This window comes from Podarcis filfolensis, assembly GCF_964270895.1.
Source record: "Podarcis filfolensis genome assembly, chromosome: 12".
Taxonomy (NCBI): Eukaryota; Metazoa; Chordata; class Lepidosauria; order Squamata; family Lacertidae; genus Podarcis; species Podarcis filfolensis.
In genome coordinates, this window is record NC_139614.1 from 40799409 (window position 1) to 40809837 (window position 10429).

Below are 10429 nucleotides of genomic sequence, written 5' to 3' on the forward strand. Positions count from 1 at the left end.
TAAACTGTATATAGTCTGAGTTACTTGTTCAAATTGCTGCTGGCACACAGGAGCAGAAGAACAGCCTGGCTGGACTAGACCAGGGGTCCACAAAGTCCGGCCTTGTGCTACCATTCCAACCCGGGCAAGCTAGATGCTGCTAGAAAGTTCGCAAGCAGGACAGCTTTACCTTGCTCTTTACCCGGGATATACAGGGCCATGCTTGCTCCCCAGTATTACCATTTCATTAATTTGAGGAAATTCTGGTCTCTGAGCATGCAGGACACTTCCCAGAGGCATCTCACTGACCACTGTGGGAAGGAGGATCCTGATTAGATGGACCAATGATGTGACACAGTAAAGGTAAAGGTAAAGGGACACCTGACAATTAAGTCCAATCATGAACGACTCTAGGGTTGCGGCACTCATCTCGCTTTAAAGGCCAAGGGAGCCGGTGTTTGTCCGTTTCCACAGACAGTTTTTCCAGGTCATGTGGCCAGCATGACTAAGCCACTTCTGGCGGCTGGAAATGCCGTTTACCTTCCCACCAGAGTGGTACCTATTTATGTACTTGCACTGCATGCTTTCGAACTGCTAGGTTGGCAGGAGCTGGGACTGAGCAACGGGAGCTCACCCCGTTGCGGGGATTCAAACCGCCGACCTTTCACTTGGCAAGCCCAAGCGGCACAGTGGTTTAACCCACAACACCACCCAGCCTTCAAATGTGACACAGTAGAGCTCTTCTAAGCAGAAAACACGCCATCCAGTACATTTTCAACCTACTTTTGCCAGCTGCAGTAGGAACAGGAACCGCTGCACAAGTAAGAGCAACCCTGAATCATCCCCTGTATTTCTGTTGCTGAGGCTATGTGTGCCACGGCACATGTAACCAAACTGGCACCACCTGTGCACAAATGGGAGTATCAGCAGAGGTGATCCTTTTGCTGCCCGAGGCAAAGTACACATTGGCACCTCCAGATTTCACATAGGGAATCTGAGCAGATTGGCAGCTGATCTTACATATGTCAACACTGGCAATGGGACAGCATCTTCCACTGTAAGCAATGGCAGCCAGTTGGATTAGAAAGTGCAGGATAGCTTAGGGGACACAATGTTTTGTGTCTGGGAGAGAGAGTGGGGTGGAAGAAAGAGAAAGAGAAAGAGAAAGAGAAAGAGAAAGAGAAAGAGAAAGAGAAAGAGAAAGAGAAAGAGAAAGAGAGATATCTGCCACTTCCCATCATCTGCCACCTGAGGCATTTAGGGCTGGACCTCAAGGCCAAAGACTGGCACCCCACAGCTCAGCCTCAGAACACCAAGAGAGCAGCAAACAATGATGGCAGTGCTAAACAGGTCTCACACCAACTCCTGAATGTATGGGTGTGAGCCCATCAGGGCTGACACTGGTCATTGCAGCATGTTGTTGTTGTTGTTGTTATACTTTGTCATTTTAATTTTTACTTTTAAAATATGTTATCTTTTCATACAACAAAATAGTGTGTATTCCTAAATAAATGTATGGAGCATCAGAAGCAAAATCCACTTTATTCCTGTAGTGCTATGAGTTTAAAATGTGAAGCTGAACATGCTCAGGGTTAGCAAAGTGTTTTTCGTCTGCTTTTTTGCTCTAACGTATCAGGTAGGGGAGAGGGGAGAAGAGAAATGCTAACAGTGTGCTTCACAGCAGCTGAAGTAATGTACATGGCTAGCTAACTCCTCCTCATCCCAGCCACCCTCTGTGAGACCATTATGTCCAGGGTCTAAAGTTATCCTGCTGCACCAATGCTCAACAGCAAACAAAGCAAGAACGTGGCAGGCACAGGAGCTGAACCTGACGGACTGTGCCTCCAATATTTCCTTTGTGCTGCGCAGAAAAGAGAGGGAACTCTACAAAACAAAGGGCTTGTATATTTCATATGCCTGACAGGCAGTTGCATGGAAGGTACTCAAAGCACTAGTCAGGGAGAGAATAAAGGGAATAACGATTTAATTAGGAAAAGTCAGCATGGATTCACAAAAGGGAGTTCGTGCTTAACAAACGATAATGGGATTTCCGGAGCTGTAATAAAAACTGCTGACAGAGGATAGAGATAGTTGCAATTTACCTGGATTTTTATACATACCCTTTAAAGTGTGTGAAGGGACTTATTCCCCACCCCACCCCCACTCTCATCCCTGCCAAGCTTGGTGGGAGCATGGAAAGTGTAAGAAGCCGCGAGGAACTGTCTGTCTCCGACAGCCCCACCTTTGTAAAAGAAATGTTGTGGGAAGGCAAGGACAGTTTTGCTGCTGGACTCTGTCACTCATCATGGTGGAACTTCCTAAAGAAATGGTGTTGCCAGGCAGCTGCTCTCATCAATGAGGTGGCTTATTCTACGTCGACAATATCTATATGCCACCCAAAAGCAAGGTTATCCGGGCGGCTTATAACAACAAGAGACACAATGCAATTTCCAATAGTAGCAAACTATATATGTGTGTGTGCATGTGTGTGTCTGTATACATATATAGAGAGCAGAAAATATTCAGCAGCAGAGAATAAAACCAGTCAATACCGACAACTTCAAGCAACACCAAACAATCCTTCTGAGTTCTGACCAATTTTAATATTAAAAACATGAATGTTCCCAAGTTTAGAAAAATAGCATTTGGAATCAAGGATCAATTTTTGCTCTGGAGCAATTTTATACCATCAGAAAAAGGAAGTGGTACAAAATCATGATTCGAATCCCTAATGTATTATAAATGCAGGTCTTGATCCAGCTAAAGCTAGTTGCAATTAACGCTGCAATTCTATAGATGTCTTCTCACAGTTAGGTGTCATTGGGGCTTACTCTCAGGCCAGGATGAGGCTCATTACTATCTTGGAACCCACTTGTTAGTCATGATTATTTTTAGCTGAACAGGCCTTGAAGTGAGACTTCTTTCAGCTCTGATTCTTCTCTTCTTCCTTCCATTCTTCTCCCAATTTTACTTTTGCTTTGGTCAATTTCACCTACCTGGAAGCTTCATTTTAACAAACTTTCGGAATCCAGATCAAGTCAAAGTTGTTTACAAAATTGTTGTTACAATGAAATCTCATTATAAACTGGGCTAACTGAGCTGTTAGACTGCTCAGATCAAAAGCTGTGGTTTTGGATATTCCAAACTCATAATTCAGCAGAATATATAAATCAGCCTGAAAACATAAGAGTACATTGTGCCCTTGCAATTTTGCATTTGGTGTTCATTTAGGGATACTGCGTGAATTAATGCAAATACTAAAATATCTCCCCTAGTTTTCCGACGTTACCTTCATAACTTAGCATGTTAAGGAGGCACTAGTTCAGAGCCAGGCAGTGGTGCTCCAACTGTCCTCTTCAACATTTTTTGGCATGTCATGATCATTCCAGGGGAGTTCTTCATGGAAGCAAGAGTCTGCATCCCCTAGCTGGATTGGAGTGTTTTATGTGTGGCTCCTGGGAGTGGAGTATATATAGAGTATTTAGTACTCAGGGACAGCCCTACCATTAGGCTGAGTGAGGAAGCCACCTCAGGTGGCATATCCTAGAGGCAGACAGTGATGGATAGGTGTTGGGAAACACCATGTGCGTCTCTTGTCGTGCCCTGCACACTGGTGGACGAACGTGGGGGTGGGAGGAGCATTCCACCTTTGGTGCCATCCTGGGGAGGTGCCATCGTGGCCGCCCCCGGGACATGCACCACTTGCCGTGCACCCCCGGGACACACGTCACGCCCCCCACGACACACGCCAGCTAAGCCCCTGCCTGTCTGCCATTCTGGGTGCCGGAGCATGTCGCTCTGCCACTGGCCCTGCACCCTCCAAAACTAGCTAGAATGCTGCCCTCAAGGAGAGTGGAAGATGTCCCATCACCAGTGACAAAGTATAATTCAGGTGCTGGTCTATGTCATGTGTGCGTGCAGGAGCCAGGCCCTGTAACCAATAGGACTCTGCAGGCCTTCCTCAGTTTGGTCTGAAGAGGCAAGGCGTGGCCACACAGGTGAGGCTGATTGGTAACTCACAGCACCTGGTGGCAAGAGCCGGGAAGGGATATAAGGTCAGCATTTTCCCTTCAGCTCTTTGCCACAGCAACATGCTTCCTGCCTTGCTGTGTTTGGCTTCTTGCTTCTGGATCCTTGAACCTCAACTTCTTGACTCCTTGCTTCTTGATCCTCAGACCCCTGGCTTCGTGACTCCTGGCTCTTTGACCCTGGGACTCTTGGCTTCCTGGCTTCTGGACCCCCATTCCTGCTCCCACCCCACCATCTTGCCCCCCGTCCTGATATCTCCTGCCGGGACTTTGATTACCCGTGAACCGGACCGTGACAGTCTATTTGGTTTCTGTATGTGGAACGGTGGTGGAGGTGGCACCATTTTGTCTTCTGCTTCGGACAACAAAATGTCCTGGACTGGCCCCATTAGTGCTTTGCACATAGCTAGCAGCCATGAACCAGGCATGTGTCAATCACTCACTTGAGAAACAGGGGACGGATGATATCAGAGACAACAGCACTGGCTAATATGTGTGCAGAGCATTTGTGCAGGCCCACACAGCAGTGTGCAGGCCTATGGTGCACACATGCTTCTTTGGATTGAGGCCAATGAGAAAACAGCTATAGCACCCATTAAACAGACACAACTGGAAATTACATGCAATAATTAATCGTGTAAGCTCTGTTCTTAAGTGGACTAGATTGCTGCTCGCAGTCCAATAGCTATCTGGCATGAAGTCCTGCCCGGAATTTAGGAAATGATAATTGACTTCAAAGAGGGAAAGAACTTGCTTGAACATCAGAAAGAAATGACAAATGTGAGTTCAGCATGTAGGGCTGTGACTAGAGGAGAGTCACAAGGATTAGTATTAGGATCAATTTTGTTCACTTTATATATCAAGCAAGAAGAAGCTGTAAGTGGATTATGCTCGCTGCCAACAGAAAAGTGCTAGGGCAGTCAAAACAAAGGAGGAGGGCGACCAAATTCAGAACAGAGGAGCGAGATAAGTAGCTTATGAAATTCAAAGTACGTAATGTAAGGTAATGAGTCTGGGAATGAAAAAATAAAATAAAAGCCCCAGCAAGGGGGAGGGGGAATAGAATATACACTCAAGAGTAATATATTATGAAACATTAAGCAAGAGTAGATCTGAGGTTAGTGGTAGATAAGGCTGTAGCTCCATTATTGTTGTGTATCATTAACAGAACACAGTATACTGCAGGGATGCTATGACATGGCTAGAATGGGAGTGAAGAGTGAAAGCAATTCTTTGGACTGAACTGTTGGAAATCTCAAGGGAGGGAGGGAAACACAAGATGAAAAGGAGAGAGGGCTGCCTTTCGCATTCCCGATGGGAAGAAGAGAGGATAGTTAGTACAAGGCCGCCTGAGCTAGTTACATATGAAAGGGCGCAGAGCCATGAACTTTAGCTAAGGGCCAGGCACCAGAGGAATTTTCCCTCCCTCTACAAAACGAATGAACCAAGGAACTTAACCGAGGGCAATAACAATAGGCCCAACAGACACAAACCACTTTGAAAAGCAGACTTTAGAAGAGGGACCCCGCTGCGAGGTGCAGGTGCAGCTATTAACCTCACAGGAAAGGACACAGCAATAGATTTCTCAAGTCTATCCATAATACCAAATCCCTAATGCTTCATAAGCCCATGTTAAACATCCATCATGAGCAAGGCAATGTTTCCCGCACCCCCCCCAACAATTGTAATAGGCATTAGGTGAGACCAAAACCTCAGGTGCTGTGATCTTCTAAAAATTCAAATCCTGCTCCTATCCAACCTATGGTCCTGTTGCCAAATTTTTATTCTTGGCTAATTGGTAAGGTTGAGGGAGAAAATCGATTCAGTTCACATTTAAAGGTGAATCTTCCTAATTCACACTTTTTGAAACAATATGAGAACTGAAACACAACCATCCTTCAACATCTGCACTTTCCCAAATTTCAAAATGCAGTTGTCCAGGCAAGTAATATGTACAAGAATGCATATACTAGAGTCATTTCCACAAAGAAGTGTGTATAGCAGTGAAAAGAACATTCATCCTATTAGGGAAATTGCATACAACAAGGTACATATTAAGAGAAATTTGCCGTATAGCACTGATGAATATCCATGAGGAGTTTAAAAAATAATAATTCCAAAGCGATGCAGAAATATGGAGAACTGCAATTAAGTATGGGAAAGTGAGAAACTGAAATGAACAGATCCACCCATCACTACAATTGGCGAAGCTTACAGTTTATTATGGAAACATAGCAACTTTGTGAATGACCTAAGGTAGTCAAGGGAGGTTGTACTGGCTTAATACATTTGTCTGCTTAAGTAATTTGCATGGCAACCACTCTGAGATCTGAACTAACCATTGATGGACCGGCGATGCAGTAAAAAGCATACACAGGACAGGGCATGATGATGGTGATGATGATGATGATGATGATGATGATGACGACTTTTTATTTGTATTCCGCCCTCCCCGGCCAAAGCCAGGCTCAGAGCAGCTAACAACAAGTAAAAATAGCACAGTGTACATAAAATCACACAGTCAATTAATTAAAATACATTCCTTCATTGACTGGTGGAGCTAGCCTCTCGGGCACCCAGAGCGGCGCACATGCCATGCACCTGGGGGGCGGGGCGAGCCACCCATGGGGGATTTTGTCAACACCCCCCCCCCGCCGGGATGACACCCAGGGTGGGCTGCCCCCACTGCCCCCCTTCCTACGCCCCTGCCTTCATTCTATATAGGGAATAGCATGCGGCTGTAGCAAACATAGGTTTGCTCAGGTCTCATATTATTTTTTATAAATGGAGGTGTGCTCCAATGTTCCCAAGGTCTAGCCCCATACCTAACCATTGGAGGAGATGATTGGCCCCATAAGCTCTGACACTGCTATCTCTTATTCTTAATGATGTCAACCTTATTCGAACTACAAAGTTCAATTTCATTTATCTGGGTCTGAATGAAGACAATGGTTTATTGTCACAGTCCAGGTGTTCATGGCATTTATTAAACATTGGTAAGATGACTGTGGGTGGTTGGTTGGTTGGTTGGTTGGTTGTTTTTACAAACTGTTGCTGCCGCAAAGGATCACTGTGCTTGTTTGGCATGCACTGAAGCTGCAATTGAATTGTCACACACTGGGGAAGGGCCTCAGCTTCTGCTTTGCATGAAGAAGATTCCAAGTTCAATCCCTGGGATCTCAGGTAAGGCTGAGAGAGGCCCATGCCTGAAACTCTGGGGATCCGCAGTCAGTAGAGACAATTCTGAGCTGCTCTGACTACCAATATAAGGCAGCTACCTACATTCCAGTACTTTTTGCATTTCATTGTCACTTGAACCTCTACATCATTTCACCTTTAAACTCATTTATCTACCAGCTGAGGATTACGCTTCATGCATTAGATGAAGTGGAACTCCAATCTGCAAAAGCTTGGGCAATTTGTTAACCTTTAAGGTGCCACAGTGCTCTTTGCCACCTTTGACTTCTTTCCAAATCACTCCTCCATCAAACTCACATCAAAATGGCTGGCCTTAAAGAGAGATCCTGCTAAACAGAAGCTAGGATCACAGGAGTAAAAAGGGAGCTAGAAGGGAAGGAGGGAGGAAGGGATTTATTCTGTTAGACTTTTTTGACCTCACGGTGCTGAAATGGGGCCGAAACTTCCACAGTGTGTTCCTCTCATCCTTGAAATAAATGTTTGCCGAACTGTGAAAAACAAGCTATTGACCATATTTCTGTCAGAGCAGATTCATATTTGACTGTGCATTATCACCATGCATTTCGCCTTTGCATCAGAGGTTTCTGGATTTAAAAAGAAAGAAAGAAGAAGCCTTTAGCAGATAGGACTAGACCAATTTCAGTTTTGCAAAATCTTGATCTGTCTCATCTGAGTCTGCCAATCAGCTTTACCATACCAACTCCCATCAGCAGTGCTCACTGGGACATGCCTAATGATAGTCTAGCTTCCCCTGGGTTTGGAGAGAGGTTTCTGAAACACAACTGTGCCCTACATAATGAGCAAGAGACATCGAGGGAATTATAGTCCTTAGTGAACCTCAAGTACAAACCAGGCTTGTTCCCTTCTATCATGTTCCAAGTCAATCTAAATGCATTACGGACCACAGAGTCACAAACTGTATTTGATTATTTATAACCATAAAATAAATGGAATAATTTGGGACTTCTGAATATCCCCCCTCCTCCTCCTTCGAAAGCAGATAAGGCATGGAACAGCAAACTCTCTTGTGGAAATGTATGATTAATGTGTGATGAATTTATAATACGATAGTATCTGACAGCCATTGAGATGCTGCTCAGAACTTGTGCCTTACAGTTCCTCTCCTTATAAGATATACAACTTTTTTTATATAAGGCAACCTGGATTAGCTAAATGTATACTCTTGAAAGGGAGATTTCACATTATTATTATTATTATTATCATCATCACCATGAAGCCTTTGTTCTGAACAATTTTCACTCCTTCAAATATAGACCAGATTTCTACAAAGCACCTGCTTATGATCAACTATCAAGACAAATATGGTATATCTTAGAATGTATTACCAGACATTAGTCTGGCAAGATGAAAGAAAGATGTGGGATTGACTGATGTAGCCATCAGTCAGAGGTTTCCCAGGATTACAGCTACCTATGTAACCTGGACAAAGCTACATCAAAGGCCTAATTAGGGGGATGCGAATGTCTAAGTAGACTATATAGAAATGACTCAGAGGCTATGATATTCTTTTCCCTTGTGATCCAGGGATGCACAAAATATAGAAGTGTATGGTATCAGTACTCTCTGCCAGTTTCCAAGTGATGTACCATACTTTTCTGTCAAAAAGCCCCAGCAACATTTTTCTTATTTTCCAACATCAGACAGAGCTTTTTCTAATTAGTTAGTCTTGATTCTACAGTTTGAAAATCAGTGATAAACGGAAAATTTGTCTCATCCCCTGTGTTCTAAACAAAATTCCAGTTTTTGATGCCCTTTTTCAAGAGCTTCTGAGTCTATAATAGTTTCTTAGGAGTGGAAGCTGTTTTGATATTTTGCTCTTGAGGGAAAACAGTAAAACGGAAAAAATATTCCCACCCTACCCCCTACAATTCAGACAAACATATTTGCCTTTTAAGAACACCTGCACTGACTGGGTGGGCAGTGGGCAGATGTTACTAATAAAATTAACATAAACCATGAATTAGACCCTTGGTTTCATAATCTCTTTTATCATCAACAATCCAAACACATCATAGACCTCTTCCAAAATCATGACATGCATATTAAAGCAGTTATAAACACATACACTAAGCCAGTACAGATGTAATGCTCTTGATGGTCTAACCATGGTTTTGGAGTCTGGGGGCTTACATACTTTCTTCTTTATTTCCCCTCTCAATTGAATTCCCTTCCATAGTTCCTTTTAACATGGTGGTAGCATTACATGCGCTGTAATGCTGCAACCATGGATTGGCCCCAGAACCGGTCTTTATAAGTAGGCTTGCAATTCCTGGTTACTGCACCATACCAGCATCATAAGTAGTTTGGACTACTACCGTGTTCCGCTGTGCACAGCCCGATGTTTTGAATTTCAAGAGAAATCACTGAAAACAACATCTATAATGCCTTTTGTGATTATAAAAAGAAAGAAAGATCAATACTACTGCACTGTGCCATGAATTGGCAAATAGAAAGGCTCATAATTCAGCTCATCATGAAATGCCAGCCAGAACCATGGCCCATTATTACTAAACTCTTCAGTTGTCCAGGCTGTTTTCCTGCTGGGTCAAAGCACAGCATACACTTAAACCTAAAGCAAACCAGATTGATCATGACGACTCAGGCTGCCTTTGATAGACTTTATGCAAGGAATGACAGAATATTGTTTCACAACTGGACTAGCCCCGTTTGGAAACCATCTGCACTTCCCTTCTTGCACGTGCAGAAGATATTTTACAGTAAGCACCCTACCTTTTTAATGCTGCTTCATTGGGGATTTTTATCTGGGATGGGGGAAGGATAATACCCCTGCCTTTTAAGAGGAAGATAAAATGGTAGAATGAATACAACTCCTTTCGTTGAAACGTTTATGCTATTAGGTATTAAGAAAAATACAATAACGGAAAAACATACTTCCAGAAAGTAATAGAAATGGGCAAAATGCACATTAATACCCTTTTTAAAAAGCAACTTGCAGCTGAACACCTCTGTTGGGTCTGCAGCTTAACACTCTATATTATCCATCACGCTGCTTAAGCATTATTCTTCCTTGTATCTGATGTGCCTTTTTTTTTGTGCCGCATGTATTTCAGTGCCTTAATGGCTGTAATTTATGTGTGAGTGTTTTTTTTCTTCTTCTTTCTTATCCTGCACTTTGACTGCCAGTAATTGTGACTGAGTGTTGATAACACACAAAGGGAGTCCTGTAGGTTTGATGGGATACT